Below are 24,049 nucleotides of genomic sequence, written 5' to 3'. Positions count from 1 at the left end.
CGCGAGTGAAACTCATGCACTAAAATCCTAGCCTATAGCACATGATAATAAAAACACGACCCAAAATACACGTGTCGACATGGCGACTTGAAACATTTGATTATATAGGATCATCACACACATGCGCATAAACACAAATACACACACACACACACACACAGATACGAACAAATGAAATTATTTCTTATGAACAAAATCATGTTTTGGTTCAATGATGAACTAAGAAAGGCAGAACAAAAATTAATAATTGAAGAGACCAAGCAGTACACGTGCCCTAGACTGTTTGACCGCTGGGATACAACACATGATCTTTCGACCATCTTTCTCCATTCCTCTCTTTTGCCTTGGCTAGAATTTTTTTTTGAATTACAGGCCCGTCCATTCATTTACGTTGTCTTCCCAGAGTCCCATCGCTTTCTCTATCTGCCTTTTTCTTTTTTTATGGTACTGTTTAATAAGGGAAGGTCTTTGCAAGAAATTGGACCTTGTGATATGGCCATAAAGTTTAGTTTGAGTTGTTTTTTTTACAGTTGTTAGCAAGTTGTCTTGGGGTCCAATCGTCGTTGTGATCCTAATTCTTATCGGTTCTTTTGTGATGCTGTCTTTGTATGAGATGCCTAGGATCCTTGTATATTAAATATTTACCATCTCAATTTCATTGATAGGATCTTCCTCTCTAGTTCCGCAGTCAGCGTCCAAGATTCACACACATAAGAATGTGGCAGTGACCAGGGAGCGTGTCGGTCTGAATTTTTTTTTTTTTGTTGAGGGCTATGCCTTTGTCTTTTTAAGTTGTTTCGCGTTTTTCAGATGCAGATGCCATTTTTCTCCACATTTCTTCACATTCTTATCTTCACAATTTCATTTCCACATTCTTATATTCACATTCTCATATTAACATTCATATCTCCATTTTTTCATCTCTACATTCTTATCTTCGCTTTCTAGTCTTAACATTCTTCACTCTACATTCGATGTTTTAGTATTAAATCAATAAAATGTGATTAAAAAGTTATTAACTTTTAAGTTAATGTATTAACTGAACAAAATAAATAAGTATTTTAAAACATCATAAATAATGCAATGCAACGCGCACTCTGTTCAAACTCTTTCTGCATCCCTTGGGATTCGCGTAGGCTACCACACTTTGGAAAAACTGTGTTAGAAGAGACATTTTGCTGGCCGAGTCTAGATGAAACATTGAGGAATGTGAGAGGAATGTGTATGACCATTTCAAAAAGTGTAACAATTACAAAGTTATTTTTTTTTAAGGGAGAAGTCGTTGACCTTAATACCCTGTAGACTAGACACGTTATTGTCACGTGATTTAACTTATTACACTGTGCTAAACGAGGGAAATAGGGATGACATTGACCTAATTCGTGTTGGGGTGGGGAAGTGTCACATGAAAAAAAAAAGGGGAAAAAATCATTTAAAAAAATAAAGCTTATTATTAGAGTAATTGTATCAATATTTTTGTATTAGTCATGTAATCCAATTTGTAATAGATCTAGATTTTTAAAGACTAATAATAATTCTAAGCGATTAGAAATATATGTGAGAATTAACGTGTACAGGCTTTTTACCAGGCATACAGAGTGAGTTGATATAAGCTTTAAAAAAAAAAGAGTTGACCTTCCATCTTTTAACAAAGACATCGAAGTGGCTACACATTTTTTTTCAAATAAATTTACTAATATCTAATGTTTGAGAAAATATCTATCAACATTTAAGAAGGCCTTTTGTGTGTGTTTGACATTCGACAAATATAATAATACAATAGATCTATAATTTTCATTTGGGGAAAGTTCTATTTGTAGAGTTCGAACCAAGTTTTTTATTTTTTTGTTAACAGAGTATGACGTGGATAAATCAAAAGAGACTCGATCGGATAGAGAATTATCTCATTGGGAACAAGAAAAGGCGCTAAAACATCGCATGTGTTCAATGAAAAGGCTTTTATTGGACTTAGTGTTACAAAGCTTTTTTGCTGTTGGTGTACTTGGTGATGGTCTTGGCTACCACACTGACAGCGTGCTGGGCCAACTCACCAGGAAGGAGGAGACGGGCCGCAGTCTGGATCTCAGAGATGTGATGGTGATGTGTTTGTTGCGGTGCGCCAAAGAGGTCATTGAGTTCATGAGGAGATGATCATTTTTTATTGCTTCACTCTTACGGTGGCTGTTTAGATTTGCCATGGCCTAGTCCATAGCTATATGACAGTCACTGGTACAGTTATATTTGTAAGGTGGTCCTTTCAAAGTAAGCCTATTTTAGAGTGGAGGCACCTTTGATTGAAGAACTATTCAAAATAGTGGTGACAACCACAGGTTGGTAGACGTCATTTATTTGTAGGCAGCATGAGTGAAAGAGGTACTTGCAAGACGGTTATCAACTTCTTTAATGCATTGGTTCAGCAGTTACCTTCACATTTGTATTTAGCTTATTTATGTGATACATGTAGCTTCTTTAATGCTAAAAAGGAATACAAGACCTAGCTACCCCACCTAAATGTCTCTGAATTACTTTCTAAAACATGGGGTCTATTTTATTTTTAGAATGCACATTTCTTAAATGAAATGAAAAAAAGACATCACAACTAAATTCAATCATTTCTAGTTTATTAGCTTACAGGCCTATTAAAAAAGTATTAGTTTATAACAAGTCAAGTTCAATACCTAGAAACCCATCATTTATTAATGGGAAGCATTATTCAGATTGTCTTTAGAATAATTATAAAAGATTTTAAAACCATATACACACAAATCATAATAACCATTTGCAGCACTAATTGACAACAATAACAACTGAATCATAGTCCTACAAATAACAACAAAATAAAATGGCTGCCACTAGAATGATCGTAGGAATCAGGAGAACACAAAAGAGTTCTACTGTCAATGTACAAGTGTTTGAATGTAATAAAAAAATGGATTAGTAACAATTATGAATAATAACGTAATATAATATCATATACAAAACTGTTGTTTTTTTTTAAATGTACTAATCACACAGCAAATTTAAAACTTAGTCAACAGGAAAGGCTTAAAAAAAAAAAAAAAACGCCAAAAAGTGCTACCAAATATAATTTGTAAAAAATAAGTATTAAACAGATGTTCACTCAGCTTGTTTGCTTTCTTCAGACTTATAAAATGAGAAGCAAGACAAACTAAATGTAAATAAAACAAACCAAAAAGCAAACATAAAAAAAAATTAGAGGTCCTCAGAGGACATTTTTGTTCCCCTCCCCCCTTCCCCTAAAATTTTAACAACAGTAGTAGACATGGCAAAAATAAAACAATTGTTTCATGATTTTCCTGTCATTAATGTTTTGTATATTTGAGAGTGCCAAGTCAAACAAAAGCATAAAATAACATGAACTCTTTTCAATAAGAGGTAGAATCAAGGTGATAGTCCAGCCAGTGAAACCAATGTTTTGATGAAGCAAGTTTTATCCAGCAAAACTTGAGTTTGTCTAATGAATGGAATAGTGACAAAACTATGTGGCCAAATTAAACAATTATAATCTGGACATGTAATACAAATGTCACTGGTAAACTTTAAGACCAGTTCCAGACAAACGAAGCAATGTGTGTGTTAAAATAAATAAAAGGATCTATACAAAGAAATAAACACTTACAAATGTATGAAAGAAGAGTAAAAAGACACAGAAAAACTGAAATAAAAAAATTCATTAGTAAAATTAATAAGATATTGTAATATACAAAATTTAACTTTTTTTTCAGCTTATGCAGTAATAAATGTTTCTATGACAAAATATTGTTTTTCAGATAGAGAATAATTCCATTTAGAGATGATGGCATAATGAAAATTGATATACAAAACAAATTTAAGTCTTTTAAGTTTAATACTGATAGATAAAAATATGTATAATTGTCTTTTTTTTTTATAATAGAAAAGGGGAAAAAATCAAGATTTTAGTAACATCTCATTCTACCAAGAAGCAATTATTTCATACAATTTGACTATTAGTTTTTGACAATCTTCTTAGCATTTCATACTGTGGTCAGGCCTAGATGTACATGTTGATGGTAACTTTTTCGCTGTGTCTTGAGTATTCTAACAACTAATTTCAACTAACAAAATGAACACAGAGGCAATGCCAACAATATAATGAGACAATCAAGTGTGTTGGTGGTTCAAACATTTAATCTAAATATTTTTTTTTTTTTATTATTATTTTTTTATTATTTTTTAATATTTTTTTCTTTTTTATTATTATTATTTTTTTTTTAGATAAATTTTTTTTTAGTTATTTATTTATTTTTTTTAAATTTTATTTAGATAATTTTTTTTTTTTAAATTTTTTTTTTTTAAATAATTTTTTTTAGATAAATTTGTTTTTTTGTTTTTTTTTTGGATAATTTTTTTTTTTATTTTTTTTAGATAAATCTTTTTTTTTTTTTTTTATTTTTTTTAGATAATTTTTTTTTTAATTATTTTAGATATTTTTTTTTTTTAGATAAATTTTTTTTTTTTTTGGATAATTTTTTTTTTCAATTTTTTTTAGATAATTTTTTTTTTTTTTTTTCAATTTTTTTTAGATAATTTTTTTTTTGTTAGATTTTAGATAAATTTCTAAAAAATTTTTTTTTTTATGATAATTTTTTTTTTTTATTTTTTTTTCTAAATTTTTTTTTTTATTTTTTTTTTTATTTTTTTAGAAAAATTTTTTTTTTAATTTTTTTTTAGAAAAATTTTTTTTTTTAGATAAATTTTTTTTTTATTTTTTTTTTTAGATAATTTTTTTTTAGATAATTTTTTTTTTTAGATAATTTTTTTAGATAATTTTTTTTTTTTTTTAGATAAATTTTTTTAAAATTTATTTTAGATAATTTTTTTTTTTTTAGATTTTTTTTTTTAATTTTTATTTAGAAAAATTTTTTTTTTTTAGATAAATTTTTTTTTTATTTTTTTTTTTTCTAAATTTTTTTTTTCTTTTTTAGATAAATTTTTTTTAATTTTTTTTAGATAATTTTTTTTTTTTAGATTTTTTTTTTTTTTTTTTTAGATAAATTTCTAAAAAATTTTTTTTTTTATTTTTTTTTTCTAAATTAAAAAAAATTTATTTTTTTTTTTAGATAATTTTTTTTCTCTAAATTTTTTTTTTAGATAAATTAAAAAAAAATTATTTTTTTTTAGATAATTTTTTTTTTTATTTTTTTTTTTTTTTTAGATAATTTTTTTTTTTAGATAATTTTTTTAGATAAATTTTTTTTTTTTTTTTAGATAAATTTTTTTTATTTTTTTAGATAAATTTTTTTTAATTTTTTTTTAGATAATTTTTTTTTTTAGATTTTTTTTTTTAATTTTTTTTTAGAAAAATTTTTTTTTTTTAGATAAATTTTTTTTTTATTTTTTTTTTAGATAATTTTTTTTTTAGATAATTTTTTTTTTTAGATAATTTTTTTTTTCTAAATTTTTTTTTTTTTTTTAGATAAATTTTTTTTAATTTTTTTTAGATAATTTTTTTTTTTTAGATTTTTTTTTTTTTTTTAGATAAATTTCTAAAAAATTTTTTTTTTTATTTTTTTTTTCTAAATTAAAAAAAAATTTTTTTTTTTTTTAGATAATTTTTTTTCTCTAAATTTTTTTTTTAGATAAATTTAAAAAAAATTTATTTTTTTTTAGATAATTTTTTTTTTCTAAATTTTTTTTAGATATAAATAATTAAGTCCAAAACTTCTTGATAAACAAAACTTGATTGTCTCCAAAGACACTAGCATTATGAACCCTAACCGAACTGTTTTCATTTCATATCAAACTCTTTTGTTTTTACTATGACATTATTGTCATTATATAAAACTTAATCAAAATACACAAAACAAAAACAAAAATAAACTTTTATCTGCCTAATTTGATATTGTAAACAAGTAACGCCTAACAAAGTCCTTTGACATATCACTATAGAAGTAGTGAATTCAGCACTAAATGTTAAGACACAACAAAGAGCTTAGCAATAAAATACTCATAAGGGGAGAATGTCCTAAAATTTGTGCTGATGTCAGAAATAGATGTCAGAAATAGATGATTCTAAATCAAAGAAAAAGAAACACCCAAAGAAAAATATCACATTCCATAGCTTAAATGTAAACAAGAAAAGGAAGATATACCAAAAGTAAAGAAAGAGAAAAAAAAGTGAACAAAGAGAGAAAATAAATATCTTTGTTTAGAAGTATCAGTTAATGCCTTTAGACAATAGAAGGAAGTTAGTGTATAAAAAAAAATTGGTCTCATTGGAGAGTCTGGTACAAAAACTTTTAAAACAAAGTGCAATGAGAGATAAAAACACGCAATTTCAGACAGCCAGGCACATCACTGTTGAATGTATGATTTGTAACATCTTGCCAATGTTGTAAGACTTGATACAATTAAAAATATTAATAGTATTAAAATGTTGTTGATGGTATAATTTCTGCTGTTGGAGCTGATCTCTGAGATTTGGTATTAATAATTACCAGACATATAAATTATTTCAGAAGTGAAGCCATTTAATAAATGACATATTGAATAGGATTCCCTAAGATGAAAGAAGTAATAAAACTACATAGTGGAGAAAGTGACTATAGAGATGGCCTACTTATAGGTCAATCACAATGAATTGAAGCTAGACTGAGTTTAGCATAAGGAAATAAATCATTAGTGCAAAAGTTAATTCACTTTAAAAATAAATTAAAAATATATAGCAAGGAAATGAGCATCATACACTTAGAAGCCTTTCTTCACAGGCCCACTTAGTTTTATTTCCAAATGTTCTCACAAACATCTGATGATTCTATCATTGGCTCTATCCCCACATGAAGTACCACCATTCAAAATCACTATATCACCACAGATGTAGTGGATACAGTACTAATTATTAAACTGATCTACAATGATTTTGGTAACTCATTGAAGTTTAAATATTATTGACTCCCCTGATAAAACTATATAAAAAAACGGGGGAGGGGGGTTAAGGGGGATTTTGGAAGGTAAATTTCATATGCACAAGATTCACATAGACTTGTTCAAATTGATTATTTATACTAGAAATAGAAAAATAGGTCCAGAGAAATGGAAAAATGTGTGAAAATCACTAATATTTGGAGCAGAATTTAACTAAATACATTTCAAAATTAGAATCTAAAGGTACTAATGTCCTTTGATCAAATCTCATTTAGATCAAAATAATTAATAATGTAATTTTTTTAAAAAACCTATTAAACAGTAAGCAGTTAGTTCAATTGAAACAGCTGGTAGTTTTAGAAAGGATGAGTTCACAGAACTGTTAGAATGGACATTAAACAACAAAAATAAAGTTTAAAAAAATACTGCTCATCCTCCTCCAGACAATGCATCAATGGCTCAGAGTTAGCTTTGAAAAGTTATTCTAGACTTGTATAAACCATTGACAAATCTGATATAAAATGACAAATTTTGATTCATTGATTTAGTGTATGCTTTTATTTAGTTTAGATCAAGTTTCTATTGGCAGAAAATGCACCAATTTGCCATCATTATAATATGATTTTCCCTAATAGCAATGCATTTTACTTTTTCTATATGTGACAAGCATAATACAATCAGGATATGGTGAGGTGATGCTTACATAAACATTTAAAGTTTTACTATTAGTATAAGATAGTTAGAATCATGCCACACAAAAAAATATATATTCGCATCAATGAAAAGAAGATGAGCATAAGTAGGGAAATCAAAACTCTTTTAGTCTTGATGTATCTGTGGCAATGATAGACAGTTTGTGTATGGTAGCCCAACTAATTGAATAGCTTATTCTAAGTGTAAAAATATACAATTAAAGTTTATTCTAAGTGGGAAGCGTGGTCGAGAGGCTAAGTACGCTTGAACTTGGCTTGGCTACCTATGAAGGGGGCTCCAGATATGACACTCAACTAAGGCATAGTTGTGTTTACTGAGCGCCTAAAGGCAGCACGGAAAACCTTCTCACAGATACCCCCTCCCCCCTCACTGGATCACGAATCAGATTGGACCATAGCATTATGAGGATGCCATAGGCATGAAATTAGCGCTATAATAAAGCAATAATTTATTTATTTAAGTGTAAAGATATACAATTAAGACATTTTTCATAGAAATTCTGTTTCTCCTTACTTGCTGTAGTGGTGACGTCAATTGTTAAGTTTTTTAAATTTGAGATCAACAATCAGTGAGAATGAAAATCCTAATTGTTACATGACTTCAATTCAGATTTAAACGAATGCATTCCATAAAGGTCCTCATTTCTACAGATGGTGCACAATGATAAATGAAAATCCCTTTTTGTGCAATTGATGGTGGTCTCAGACCAAGAGCAGTGAAAACATTAGTTTGATGCACTGTTACATTCACCAAGTAATGCAATTCAAAGATGCTGTCTTTGCATTTTAAGATGATTTTGTTATAGTGAAATTTTGAATCCATGACGTCACAGGACTAGTTTACTGCTTGATTTAAACAAATGACGAAACAGCGTAAATGGTAGTCTATCCAACTTGATGGATGTCCAAACAAAACATTGTAAATGGTTGTCTAACCATCTGTATCGATGTCCGAATGATGTTTATCTAGCACAGTTCACTGAACAACTGAACAGACTAATTGTAAGTGATAGAACTGATGACTTCTGTCTGGAGGAAATAGAACTAAGAGAAAAACTACTACCAGTGTGTACTAGTTTCTAGAGATCTGGTTTTGTGTATAGTTGATGAGACAGTCATGTCAGAGCATTCATCAGAACTTGAACTAGTTTCTGTATCAGATTTCTAAAATGAAATAAAAATATAGTTACTAAGTGAAGCAGAATTAGAGTTACTTAGAGCTAATAGTGAATAATAAAAAATATTTGACATTATTCATACTTTTTATACACAGCTATTTGACTGCAAAATTACTTAAATTTTTCCAAGTTTACAGAGACAGCAGCTCATACATAATGACATATGGTTAACAAGTGTGTTAACCTCCCCCACCCTGCTGCTGATGAGGCAGATAATGAAAAAAAAATACACATGAATTGACTGGCAGAAGAGACAGATGTGATTAAATATCCACTGTTGAATCTGCATAACATGTAGTTCGCAATCTTAGAGTTTTCTTGAATCAACTGTATCTGTAGGCCTCTCTGTCTGCAGCTGCACATATTAGGCAAGATTCTACCATATTTGACAAGTGTGTCAACAAAAAAGCTTGCTTGGCATTCATACTCTTCTGGCTTAACTAATAAAATGCAATGCCAGCATGTAAAACTGATAAGCTGCAGTGAATTCAGAAACAAAACAACATGAGATTCTGTAGACTCTAGCATACACTTGATTGGCTTTCTGTGAGTACAAGATCAACTACAGGGTGGCCATACTTTGTCATTTTTGCATTTAGAACAAAGATATGCTCTTGTACCTTAGTGAACTGATCACTCCATGTGACCCTCTAAGAGCCTTGCTTTGGGCTAAACACTTCTAGTTTTGCCAAGTTTCTTCCTCAAAAGTTGAGGGTTTTTTTTTCAGTGCATGCAAGCATTGACCTTAGACAAGCAACATGCTTCATTACACTCAAAAAGAAAATTTTGACTTGTCTGCTCAAACCTTTTAAAAAATTGGTTTGTCATTTTAACTTTTTTCTTTAAGCCATGTTATCACAACAACTTGAGCCTACATTATGTGTGTTAACAGCGCTATAGAAATTGAAGATTTTTTTTTTCAAATGATTTTGTTCTACTAGATGCGCGTCTTTCATGCAATAGATAAACCTTGGAGGTGTGAGGCCCCTAAAACCACAAGGCCCTTGGCAGTCACCTTGAACCATGCTGGGGCAGATGATATAAAGGTCACCTTGTTTCTATGACAGATGGTTAACAAGTGTGTGAAGTGACCAACTGTCTTCTGTTTAGAAGCGAAACACTCACTCTGCCACCATGCCCCCCCCCACCTATACTTTAGCCCTCTTAATTTTCTTTTCTATAACCTGAGGCAGTGTTTGCTTTTAAACTCTCTAATTAGCTGCATGAATGTTTTCCTTCTTTTTCCCCACATTTCTTCTATTTTCTTTTGAGCAGTACGCTACAACAGACATAGCTGTACATCTCTTTAAGGAAAGTTTTCATGAAAGAGAAGTAGAGATGGCACAAGTTAGTATACCCCAACCTTTCACATTTTAACATGTGCTTTTACTTGAGGAAAAATATGCAGTATATGTTCCAGGCCATTTCAGTGTAGCCTCTTGATGTTCAAAGTTAATGCCTTTTTTTATTTTATTTAGTTTTTCAAATTTATTTATCGACAATTAGTTGGAATGGAAAGCAGGGCTGCCTGGTCACGTGGTATGCGCCCTGGACTGTTATTCCAATAATCCCTGGTTCAAACTTTGCCCGGTGCCATACCCCATCATCCTGCAGGAGGTTTGGAAAATAATCTTCAAATTTGAAAGTACATCCAAAACAAACAAGACTAATAGTTCCTACTTACTTCAAATATTCTGTCAGGGGAGTTGACTTTATTCTTCATCTTCCTGACAGTCTTCTCCCTGTCGGACAACCCATCAGGTATATTTGTAAACTTTGTCAACTCTGCTTGTAAATTTTCTGCACTGCCCGTATACAACAAGCCATTACCGCCACTGCCATCTTGATGACCAGAGCGATTGCTAGTCATGTCCTCCTCAGACAACACACCTTCAGAACTGAGAGTTGAGAGAGACTGGTGACAGGGAGGGTGGCTACTTGATTCATCATCCTCACTAACATCTCCTTCTTCTTTGGACCATGAATCTTCAGAGTGCTGTGGGGACAGTTCAAAATGGTGTGATCAAAACATACAGTTGTCATTTAGTTTGAAGTTATAATCAATGAATGCACTGTGGATGAACTTATTTTTTTAACATTTGTCTTTAAACCTAATCTAAATTTGTCTTTAAACCTAAAATCTCAGTTTTCTTCACAGATTTTATCTAAAGAGAAGAACTGACTACTAAGTAAGTATGGCTTCTTAGCAGTGTGGTCTTTGCTTTGGCTGTCATTACAATAGCCCTGGGTTCAAACCTGTCATCCTGCAGGATGTTTGAACTAGGAGGTAATATGCTAAATTTCTGAAGAAAACATATAAAACAAAATCAACCCAAGACTTATAATTTATCTAAATTATGTTAAAGATTTTAAAAATATTTCATCAAATAATTTCCTGGCTCAGAAAATGGTCAAAACATTTCCTAAGTTGGCCCAGATTGTTAACAATTTGTCTAGTGCAATCCCAAGCTAGAGCTTATAAAAATAATGAATGATGATAACTAGAACAAAGTATTATGTGAATGAAAACTTACTTCACAGAAACTATCTGATATAAACTTTTCACAGGTAAATTATGAGTGAGTCTGGTGTGAATGTACATTTTGGTTTTCTATAGTTATAATGTTTTGTTTGAAGTAATGCACAAATTGTAAGACAAGTGTCTTTACAGATAACAAAGATTATTATTATTATTTCATATCCACTGTACATTGAACACTAAAACATTTGGCAAGAAAATATAGAATGTTTCATTTCTGACAATTTTTCTCACATAGCCAAATAATTGTGAGGTGGAAGGAAGTATCATCATTAGGGTTTAATCCACAAAAGTGAAGTGGGGCAAGAGATCCTTTTTGATACCACCAGTTTGGAACCAACACATATGAGAAAGGCTCGACCCTTCAAAAGTCTTCAGAACAGGCAGCAGATCAACTCCAGCAGTAGCTCTAAATTCTGACAAACACAGCCCTTAAACCAGACAAGCATGCAAGAACCACAGCTCATTGTTTTCCCCAAACAACCACTAGCATATCACCAGTTAGCCTGCAGAGGCCAGTGACTGTAAGATGTTTCACAATGTTAGCTCTTTTCAAAACATTCAAGAGGGTAAACTCCCAAAAGTTACCAGAAGGCACCAACTGGAGTTTGGCAGGCAATGTCCCCCATAGAGGAAGAAAGTAAATTTGCATACATTGCAAATACAATAATTATTCAAAGGAATATGTAATCGTTTAGATTTGTCATGTTCAAATGAAAGTTTCTAGATACATGTCTTATAAAGACTGCTTCTCCTCTTGTTTGGTGGGTGGTGGGGGGGGGGGGGGGGAAGGGGCAAAGCCTACATACATTTGCAATAATTTGCCTTGATATCCTTGCTACAATTGAAAAGACATGGATTTAAAATTTAACAAATTAATCTTGATTTCATATTTTCATAACTCATGAGGAGCATTTTCACCTTCAGTTTTTTTTATTTCAAGTGTTGTTTTTTACAAACCAGATGAAATAAGAAAAATGATACAAACATACAAATCTATCATCTGTGATTTTTTAAGTATCCCACTAACAAACTATATAGGCTGAAGATTAAAATTCATAAGAGGCTGTATAACCTTACAGACTTGAGTCTGTTTAATCTGACCGCACCAGGAAATGATCATTTTGGTGCTAATAACTGGCTGGTCCAATTACACTGTGACTGGTTATTTCATCCTGTCACTTTGGTCAGATCATTCTCAATTAAAAATGTTTTTAGTCATTGTATAATTTTGTTGTTAAGGGTTCGCCTTTAAGCACTCATTTCATATAATATATAAATATTCTTATTTAGAATATTTTTTTTAATGTTTTGAACATGTTATTATAGTGTTTATAGTGTTCCCCCTATATATTGTAATGCAGGGTTTGTATTTAGTTATATAGTTTCTGTTTGTTGTAGGGATGTCAATATTATCCTGTGCATATTGCGTGATGTAATGACAAAAGGCCAAGGCATGGTGGAAGTGGGGAAAATCTTTTTAGAAATAGAAGTACAATTTGAATAATTATGATCATGCCACTCTGCTCTCATAAATTATCATCAAAGGCCAAGTTGTGGTGGAAGTAGTGTAAATCTTTTGAGAGATGAGAATAGTTAGAATACTTATGACCATATCGCAGATAAAGTATCACCTGACTGCCATCTTTCACTTTATCTTTCATTGTCAAACTTTTTTTCTTAAATATGTGCGTGTCATTTCAAACCCTAATATATAACATTTTATTTATTCTAATAAATGCTGACTTCAAGACATATGCAACACTGGCCGAGAAATTAAGAACAATGTACAGCAATAGGAATCAAAAGATCTTCTTCTGTACCTACTATCAATAGCCTATCTTTTTGATTTCAATTAAAAAGCAAAAACAATTTTTACATTGACATTATATTTTATTCTTATTTATTAATGAGTAATTATTATATTTATTATTATTATACTTATTATAATTATTATATTATAATGTGTAATAATAAAAATAAATATATGAAATATTGTTAATTTCATACTTTTTACAATTATAATTTGATGGATTAGAGAATGAAATGACTAGCGGATGAAATGACCATGGGATGAAGTGACCAGGGGATGAAGTGACCTGGAACCAATTAAATGATTATTCTATGTGATACAAGAACACTTTGGCATTTCAGTCCTGATTAGTGGACTGGTGTTTAACCTTTGGTGCAATGAAATTTATATGGTTATGTTTTTTATTATCAAGATGGGGATTATCACCGCTGACACTGTGTGGAATAAATACTTGAGTCATGATCAAACTACAACTTTGGAAGACTACCACTGACACAGTGTGGATCAAAGTAACAGGGAAGTCAGGATTTTACTAAGATCAGTGTAGATAAGACCTACACAACTACACAACAAAAATGGTCATTTAACATTGATACAATATTTTACTATACTAACCTTTGTATTTCTAAACTTCTTCGGAGCATTGGTCTTCTCTGGTGACTCATTTCTTTTTTCTATTCCCCTTTGGAAACAGTTGGTCTCTAAATTTCCTAGCGTATTGTATCCTCTAATGTTTTTATAACTCCTTCCCTCCATCAAATCAGATTCACGAATCCTTCTGGAGGGGCTTCTATTCTTCTGTCCCCTCATATCCTGACTGCTATGTACACATTTAAAGCCAGAGTTGACAGCCAGAAGTTGATTATTGAAATTTGTATTGTTGCACAGACTGTGGATGTTGTTAGAGTTGGTAGTAGGACTGTCTTGGAGAGATTCCTCAAGTTGACCAGATGTTAAATGACAACTTTCAGTGGCTGAGCTATTGATTGGGTAATTTAAATTTTCATTTGAGTCTTTTTCTTGCACCAGATTTGATTGATCCTCCAGTATGTCAGCAGGGGAGGTAACTGGTGAACAAGAACATGAACCTGACCCAGTTTCAGGTCGGGATTAGAGGTCAATATCCAGAGAGGATTTTTCACTCATAGTTTCCAAGTTCTGTTTTGGGCTGGGCAGAGGGGATAGGTCACATGTGCTCTCCACATCTGCACTGACCTGGGATGAGCGTTTGCTGCTACAAGTAGCATCACTGCAACCACCATCACAGCCAAAGCAGACATCATTAATGTTATTGTCTTGATAGGATGAAGAGTTCTGTTTTGATGCTGGTAAGTGTTTACTTACAGGTGAGTGTTTTGAGATTGGTGAGTGCCTGGTGGCAGAGGTGGAAGAGTTTCTGCAACAACACTCCTGACGTTTCTTAATGTTTTCCATATGAGTTAACCTGGTCTCTTGGCCATCAGCTTCATCTTCACTTTGATACTCCCTGATTGCAGTGGCAGGTCCAAAAAATTTAAATGTCCCAGTATAGGGTGCATGGTCAGTAGGATGAAGCCCAGCAGGGTTAAGTTTGTCTGATGTTTGGGTGTCCAGTGATGCTTCATATGTAGATTGAGATTTGAGCAGAGGTAATGTCTTTCATAGACCCTCTGCTGTTATTCCGACGATGACGAGACTTCCTGGCATGCATTTTTGTAGGAGACGCAGGTACCAGCTCAGAGCTAGTTGTCATGCTCCCTTCTGTGTTTTTCATAGAGTCGGGCCTAAAGTCAGAAGAGAAATAAAAAGTCTTTATTTTTATTATCTCATCTCCATCTCTTGTTATTCATCTTATAAAAACCACATATATATTCTAAAATTAAGTTCTTTTTTTCTTTTCCTGAATACCATTTTCATATTGTGACATATACAAATTTAGGGTCAAACATTTATAGGTCTAATGGCAGGTCATTTATCTATACAAAACTCAGCCTGTGCATCTTAATACCATTTGGTGAAGATATTCTTTATGATTGCTAGTTAATATTTACTTAACAGTGTTATAGATTACAAGTCTTTCCAGTTCCTCAATTAATGACCCTTACTTTGACATTAGGTCTACCTTGTCATTTCCCTCTGTAAGACTGTGCCTTGTCATTTCCCTTTGTGCCTATAAGTCTGTCTCTTTATTTCATTCTATACCTAAATTCTATCTTTTCATTTCTCTTTATGCTTTATGTCTACATGGCCAAGGATCCCTTGCAGTATGATAGTGGAGTGTGAGCTATAGATTGTGGATATAAAGATACACTCACACAACAAGAAAATTTACTTACGTTGTGACTTCAGACCCTGACCTATGTGTACATTTTTTTACCAAGTCGATCTAACTTTTCTTGAGCTTTTATGATTGGTCGAACGATACTCTTTCTATGTTTATTGTACAAAGTCAGTTGTTCTCGTCTGATAAAAAAAAAATTTCATGATTAAAATTGAATGTTCGCCATGATACAAAATAATCATACAGAAAATATCAACATCATGCATAAGTAACAAGAGATAGTCTCAAAAAAAAAATAATAATGAATGAATGAAGAGCTGAAAATGATCCAAAATTATTTTATATAACTTTAAATCAATCTTGGGTTCAAAATTCATTTTTAGCATTGAACTTACCAATACTGGTCCTGATTTAAATAAGATATGCACTTCAAGAACCCAAAATCATGTAGTCATTTTTTTTTTTCATATTTTAACCCAATAGCTTCTATTTCCGTTAGAAAAAAAACCTTTCAAGCCCCTAAGCAAAGAGGGATAACCTGAATTTAAAAAATCCTAAAAAATAGATATTTTGAAAAAATAATCAAACTTAAGATCTAATACTAAATAAACAAACAACTTTAAAAAATAGAACAATATGTTTAGTTTAAAAAAAATATACTTTTAATACCTTTAGAATATAAAAAAGCTTCAAAAATACTCATTTTCTCAGGTGGGGGCTTATACACTGGGGTTTATGGGCCATTTCATTTGAAAAATTATTTAAACAATAAAAATCTTCCAGATTTTACTAAAAATAGAATCAATAATCTTCACAATGATTTATAGTCATGCTTGCAATGAGACTAGGAGAAATCTTCTATTTAAAAAAGTTTAAAGCAAGTAGGCCTATATTGAAAAAGGGGATTTTAGAAACGTTCTACAACAGTTTACGACAACAATGACAGGAGAAAATGTTTCAGATTGCAGAAGGAGCTAATGGGTTAATTATAATAACAGTTTATCTTAGCATAAATTCTAATACAAAACAGAAAGTGTTTTACATATTATATATTTTACATGTAAGGAATATTCTACCTTAAAAATAAGATAAATATTCAGCTAATTTTTTTTTCCAATGTGCAATATTTATATTCCAATATTTGGGAAACACTTATTTAGATACATCTATAATAGAATATTCTGTGCTTATGCTGTGGTTCATACAAAACATCTATATCAATAGTAAAATAGTAAGGCTTTCCAAAGTGGTAGTATACGCAACATTAAAATTACTTTACTTGTATCTAAATGTGTATCCGTTGAAAAAGAACATTTACAACAAAAATTAACATAAATATAATATAAATAAATATAACTGATATATAATCTTAGTAAAATTTAATTGTACAATATAAAGTAATTTTATTAATACTGCCATAAGAAAGTTTTAAAAAATTTTAAAAAAAAAAAGGGACCAGATATGTGACTGCTCCTTGTCAGCAATTTGTGGGAGAGAATTAGACTAAAGCCCATAGCCCAAGACATCACATCACAAAGCCAAAGTGGAGCTGGATAGGACACACCTTGCGAAAACCAGCTACTGATGTTGCAAGGTAGACACTTGATTGGAATCCGCAAGGAAAGAGGAAAGTGGGCAGACCCATGCAAACCTGGAAGAGGTCAGGCATCAGTGAAGTTGAGGGTACTTGAATGATAGGTGAAGAAAGCTGCTCAGAACAGAGTTTGGTGGAGAGGTGTGATTGCAGCCCTATGCTCCCCTGGGAGTGCACAGGAATAAGTCAAGTCCTTGTCAGTGAGTCCTTTTGTGATATGACCCACATGTTGAGAAAACGGTACGTGATGTTTTGGCGACGCCGTTTTGGCGACGGGACGTTTTGGCCAGCGCCGTTTTGGCGCGAGATATCATTTGACGATAATTTAATAAGCACGTAGCTTTTATAACAATGTTTATTTCACTCTACCATAATATTGTATGTATAGTATGAATTCTAACACCGTTCAGCGAATTTTTTTTTTTTTAATTATAAAGGTTTTGTTTATTTCATGAATATAGGTCTATAATAAGTCAGATTCCTGAATGGTAATGACATGCTATATGGGAGTTCTGCTAATCGCACTAGATGAAATTTTTGGTGTTCATTCCAAAAGATTTTTTTTTATTAGACATTTGTGTAATATACGAACTAGCTAAGTGTCACACTTTAATATAACAAAAACCATGTTAACATCTAAAACTCTATTACGCTGAATGACAACAATAGCTCCACACATAGTAAAGATCAAGACACGGAATGTGGTCAGTACAAATGGTCAGTACAAACTCTAACGTGAATCCACAAATATAAACAAACACTTTGGGCGACAATAGATAGAAACAAATTCACGACACTAAGATACTTTGAAAAGATATATTTTGAGAAATTGGGTAGGGGTGATTTGGGTGACACATCTCGCATTGACACAAATGAAGACAAGACCAGCACCGAGCACTGGTCGTTGGCGTCATGCGTCTGGCGATCATCTCATTGGGAATGGTCATTACATGTGACACCTATCCCGCCCCCTCTCTTCTGCTCACATTTCACTCCTTGTATATACTCTTTCCTCCACCCCTCCCCTCTCTCATGCGTAAAACCAATTCCAGCCACTTAGGCAAATAACCATGGTGTCTATGTATACTTAACTTAAAGTATTTTGAGAAACATGGTACATGTATTATATTTTTATTTATTATTAGCAAGTGTTTGGCATGTATGGCTGGAGATACCTTACAGTCATTAAATAAACAAATGTTAATGTAAACAAATAATTGCATTAATTTTTAGTCTATCATCGTTTCATTTTGTTTTTTATTTTTCTTTTTAATTTTAAAGTATTATCTTAAAAAACTTTTTGAAAGTAAAAGTGTGCCTCTTAATAAACACACATACACAAGCCAAAATGTTTATTAAAGAAAATGATGTGAAAAACAAACACACATTTACATTTAGTACGTGAAAAATATGTCTTAACACAAACATTCATGCAAAACATAGATATGAATAATTCTTTTAAAAGAAATAATACAATAAACGTACATAATGTATTTCGCGCCAAAACGTCCCGTCACCAAAACAGCTCGCGCCAAAACGGCGGAGACAAAACGGCTGCGCCAAAATGTCCTGCTTCGTGAGAAAAGCACCCCTAAAACATTGTAAAGCATGACTAACATTAACACCAAAGAACATGTCCTTACTTGATGAGCTCCTGTTCTCTCTTTTCCAGTTGCAGCATACAAGCTGTTAATTCCATATATAAATTGTTAGCACGCTCCAACTTGCTTTCATAATGCTCTCTGACATCTTGTGCATGTCTAAACAAAATAATTAACATATTGAAACATAATAGTTAACACTTCATAGCAACAAATAATGGAAATATCCAAATTTACTATATGTTTAGTCAAAGTCTATATAGATACAAGTCAGGGCATGAGATAATTAAAAATATAATTGTCAAGCTTATTATGTCTTACTTAAAAATAAAACAAAGTACTTAAAAGTCAAATGAAAAAAAAAAATACAGTTGCATAAATAAATGATCTTAATTTCATGAGAAAGAAAAAAAAACAAATACTCTCCATACAAAATACCTTAACCCTTCTTTTCTTCTTTTTATAAGCTCTTCTTCTAGCTGCAGTAAGTTGGAACCTTCAGCTTTCATTTTTTGGAAATTTTCATGAATCTCTTTCCTCCAAATTTCCTAAGCAAAAAAAGGTTTAAATATTTTCTTATATTTTTTAATATATATATAGTAGAAAAAAAAAAGAAATAATGAAAAAATATTTAGATAGGAATTGGTTCACTTTAAGAACTAATGACATTAGAAGATAAGCCAGAGCTGGAACAGAAAGGAGTTAAATTTGCTTTTTTTCGCATTAGGTCAAATTATTTCAACGCCATTCATGGTCAGAATAAGAAGTTTGAATAGAGTCTGAAAGAAGGTCACCATTACTACCATATAGCAGCAGGGATACTTGCAGTGTAAAAGCTTTTCTCTCTCAGAGTGTAAAAGAAGGCTAGAAAATAAGAGGCTGTCTCTTTTTTTGTATGAAGAAAGCTTAGAAGCTTTGCATTGGTTGAAAAAAGTTTTTTTAATCATTCAAAGCTCAAGTTCACTTCTGGCTCTAGCATTGCTATCACACAGCTACATTAAGTACAAAGCCAACTTCTGATGACAAACCAAGATGCTGATACTAGAGTAATATCAATTCTTTGTACCCACCTAGGAGAAGGAAACTTCTGAATTGAAACCTCTGCTGCCTTGCAGCTATACCGAATCATGGGAAAGGTTTCGAGAGTTGACCCTGAGAAAAAATCAGGAGACTGCAACCATTAGTCAGTTTGCAGACTAACCGCATCACCACTGATACCAAACTGTATCAGCACTTGCCACTCCTTTGGATACATCAGCTGCATGGAGAGGAAAGCAATATCATTCTGACCACAGCTGATGCCCAGGCATTCATCTTATTTCAATGAGACGATCCATAGTTGCTTTGTGACTGAAAGAGGCCATGATGTATTAAATATGTACTGTTAAACGTTAAATGCCATAAAAAGACAAATTTTCTAGCAGAATATGACAAGTCAGGAAGCCATCTGCTCTTTGCTCAAATAATAATGTATATATATATGCATTATGCACAAGGGCAGGTTTTTCATCTGTATATTTTAATTGGGAAAATGAGAACACCTCAGATAATTTCTTAAGAGTTTCTTGTTGATAATGACAGAACCCATAGTGTCAATCAGTAAAGGACTTACTTGAGATTCAGAAAAGTCCTCCCGACTGAACCGAAGTAATTCAGCAGAGGCAATCTCAAGGTGCATGAGAATTTGTCTAAATGATGGTCTATTTCTGGGCTTTGCACTCCTGAAAAAAAGAAAAAGATATTTTCCATTAAAATAATTCTTTGGTGATGACCCTTTTTTTTTTTAAAGGAGTAGGTTGATGATTTATTTTTTAAATTTCATGTATATAGAGAGTGTGGTAACCTATGCATACAAATTTTTGCCAGTAAATACAAAGAAAAACATTTGAACAGTTTACATTAAGATATAAAATGTTGATTAGATTAAAAACCTGAATAATAGTTATAAATTAATGTAAAATATACTACAACAATGCAACGAAGATGATAACCAGTTCCCACTTCTTAAACTTTCCTCAAGATCTTACTGTGTAATGTTATTCCTTGATTTATTGTTTGTTTGTTTTAAGTGGATCCTGTTAATTTTTTAACATAATTATACCATAAGAGATTATTAAAGTACCCAGAGATCCAATCAACAGATCAACATAGCTTTATCTTTTTGGTATAAGGGGCAACTGCTATAGTCAAGGCTGTGAATTTTTTGCCTAATGTGTTTCAAATAATAAAGTCTGCTGTTGTGTAAATGTAAATCTTTCATAGTAACCTTTATTTCAATATATGTGGACTTAACTAAAACCTTTGACACTGTGAACAGAGAAAGTTTCTTGAAGATCATGTCAAATTATTATAAATGCACCCAAAAAAAAAATCATTAAACTATGGTGATGCTCTTTTGTAATATATATGTGAATTATGTGTGGATTGTTCTTTCAGAATTGAAGATTACTACATCCTAGCCCAAATCTCCTGCAGGATAGTGGGGGATGGCAGCTGGCAGGGCTCAAACCTTGTCCATTGTTAGGACAGTTCAGAGCCCATAACCAAACAGTCCTCTCAATGGCATGAAAGCATGTGTCCAGGAGAGAAATTCATCAAATATTGATTTGCAAAACAGTATCCAATGGGTGCATATATACTTAACGAAAGTAATGTATGGAATAAATATAAGATTTAAATCCTATGACGTTGTTTCAATTCCAGACATCACAAAGTAGCTAATGATTGTTATGAAGGTTTAATTTACTCAAGAGGAATTATCTAATAGAAGATTGTATTAATTTAAAGTCTCGTATTAGTATTATTACTCAACTCACAGCTTAAATAGAATAAAATCTGCTAAATTTTAGAAACAATATAAAAAAATCCCAATCAATAAAGTAAAAAAAAGTTTGTTGTACTCCTTTTCACTTTCAGACCTTGTGATCTATAGTCGTATAGTTAGAATCTGTTTACTAATCTCAATTGCAAGAGAATCAACAGAATCATCTAGACTTGATATGGGAATTTGAAATCTATCAATTTTCCCTGAATTTCTATGACAAACATTGAGTGTTGCCATTTCTTTTATTTTAGATCTAAATATTAATGTCACTGTTTTTGTTTACAATGAATCATGAAAGGAATCTAGATCTACCTAGGAGTAGGACACTAGGTCTATTCGTGATTTCAAAACAAATGAGTTGACTGTATGTAAGCTTAAAAAGTTTTTTCTTTTTAAAAGCCACGAAATTAAACTAAATTATCAGTTACCAAGGATATTTTTCAATACATCAATAGGTTTTATTTAATTTAAAGATTAAACTTATTTTAATATCCCGAATTTCATTTTCTTTGTCAGTTTTCTGTAGATCTATTCTTCTTACATAGATTCTAGATGTATGGCGCAACTAGATCTAAATCCTCCCCACCCCCATTTTTTTTTCCGCGGAAACGCTTCAAAGAGCAGCTTAGGCGTCAACTTTCCTTGGCTGACAGAAGAGAGCACCTGGTTGCATGCGGCCTCAGAACGAGACAGCTGGAGGTCACTTACGAAGGCAGCGGGATACACATTTTAAAACCAAAAGAAAATCTGCTGTCGAAGACAAACGCAGACGGCGAAAAGAAAATCTAAATCGACCACCTGCGGACAATGGTTATGCTTTGCCTGGATGTGGCAAAATATGGGAATAACTGCATTCCTCACTGATCTTCGGACTCGAAGACTAGCCTTATTATTATTAGCAGGATGTCCAAAGAGTGGCCTTTTTTTTCCTAGTGCAGCCAGCTTTGCTTTGGACGACCCTTTCTTTGTGCTCCCTTCAGTGCCTCTCGACTTTCGACCCATAAAAAATGTTAGGGATCTGCCTTTGAGCTGCTTACAAAATTAGTGCTGAATGTAAAGAAAGGATCCTGTTTTGAAAATTTCGATTTCACCAATGCCCATTGTCCTTTTCTTTTTAAAGCTATATTATAGGCAGCATTACTTAGGGAATTTAGGTGCCCTTACTACCAAGGCATCAGCATGCCTACTTTTCAATGTTTACCTGCAAGTGTTTTATATTGTTACGAATCTCGCTATCCAGGCTCTCTTCAAACTGCACCACACGACACAACGAACTTAAAGAACCTCACAACTCAGGGCTCCAAAGTAAAAGTAGCAATTTAATTTCAAATACAATACAACACTGTACAGTTGGCAACAATATAACACAAACTGTCCAAAAACCTAGCCTTGCTCCGCCTGAATTCACACACCGTACTGTTTCTAACTTCGCCTCGTACTGGTCACATTGCGAGGTAACATGAAGTCCAGTCTTTCTGACACACTCGCTCTTATATACTGTCTCTACTGGCCTTCTAGAATCGGATGGAACGTTCTTGACCACTCAGAATGATCACAATCGCCGTGACTTGCGTGCGTAATATTTACACACAGGTCGTTGCCGAACTAGCATGTACTGTCACTGGTCACAGTTGACCGCTCGTCCTGCGCTGGACTGGGGCGATTTGCGTCGCCTGACTACACACACACCACTACCCCCATCTGTTCCACCACCAGGTTTATAACAATATGCTTGTGAGTCTTGGACACTGACTGCAGAGCTAGAGAGGAGGATCCTAGCAATGGAATTGAGCTGCTACAGAAGGATCCTAGGTATCACATTTAAAACCGCATCACAAAGATATTAGAGGCAGGGATACTGCAGCGATTAGACCCCATGATGACCTGCTATCATAAAAAAAACTTGAGCTAAAAATCTATGGCTATATTACAAAGTCTTCGAGGCTCGCTAAGACCTTCCTTCAGGGAACAGTACCAGGAAAAAGAAGAAGAGGCAGAAAGAAAGTGATGGAAAGATAAAGTACATAAAAGAATAGATGGGCCTGCCATTGAAAGAGGTTCTAACTAAGGTAAAAGACTAGTGGAAAGGAGAAAGATGGTGAACAAATCTTGCATGGTGCCCCAATGGTCCAACAGACTAAGGGATAGGTAAAGAGGTTTTTCAGCAGCAGGTATCAAAACTCTCATGTTTCAAATTGACTTAAATCTTTTTACATGTTTTACAACTAAGAAATGAAAATGAAGATTTATCATTCCTTTTTGTAAAATAAATCACAAAAATTACTTGATATTTGTCTGCATTTAAAGATTCCTTGCTTTGTGGTTCAAATATTTAATTGGTGAAATGAGAACATTACTTTCTCATTATGATGTAGGTATGAAATTTCAAAACATAAATCCACTCAGGTCTAAGAGCTATTTGATCTTGATTATTCACACTGCACTGTCAACATAACCTACCCTGACATTCATTAACTATTAATCAGATATTAATTTCTTAACCTGAAGAGAAGCATGTTATTATTTTTTTTAAAGCTAAATGATCAAGTTTTATTTTTATCTCAAGATGAGCTTTAATAAAGTCAGTCTGAGGGAACTTAAATTGTGCTTAAGCAGGTATG

The 24,049-nt window shown here is 32.2% G+C and overlaps 1 pseudogene; it reads right to left on the bottom strand.

Moving 5' to 3' along the window:
* Positions 1–5,638: 5,638 nt before the first annotated feature.
* Positions 5,639–23,896, bottom strand: LOC129926713 (mitogen-activated protein kinase kinase kinase 13-like; annotated as a pseudogene).
* Between the last annotated feature and the right edge of the window lie 153 nt (positions 23,897–24,049).

The sequence above is a fragment of the Biomphalaria glabrata genome, chromosome 1 (genome assembly GCF_947242115.1).
Source record: "Biomphalaria glabrata chromosome 1, xgBioGlab47.1, whole genome shotgun sequence".
Taxonomy (NCBI): Eukaryota; Metazoa; Mollusca; class Gastropoda; family Planorbidae; genus Biomphalaria; species Biomphalaria glabrata.
The sequence above is the reverse complement of the archived record's forward strand: the minus strand, read 5'-3'. Positions and strand labels throughout refer to the sequence as shown.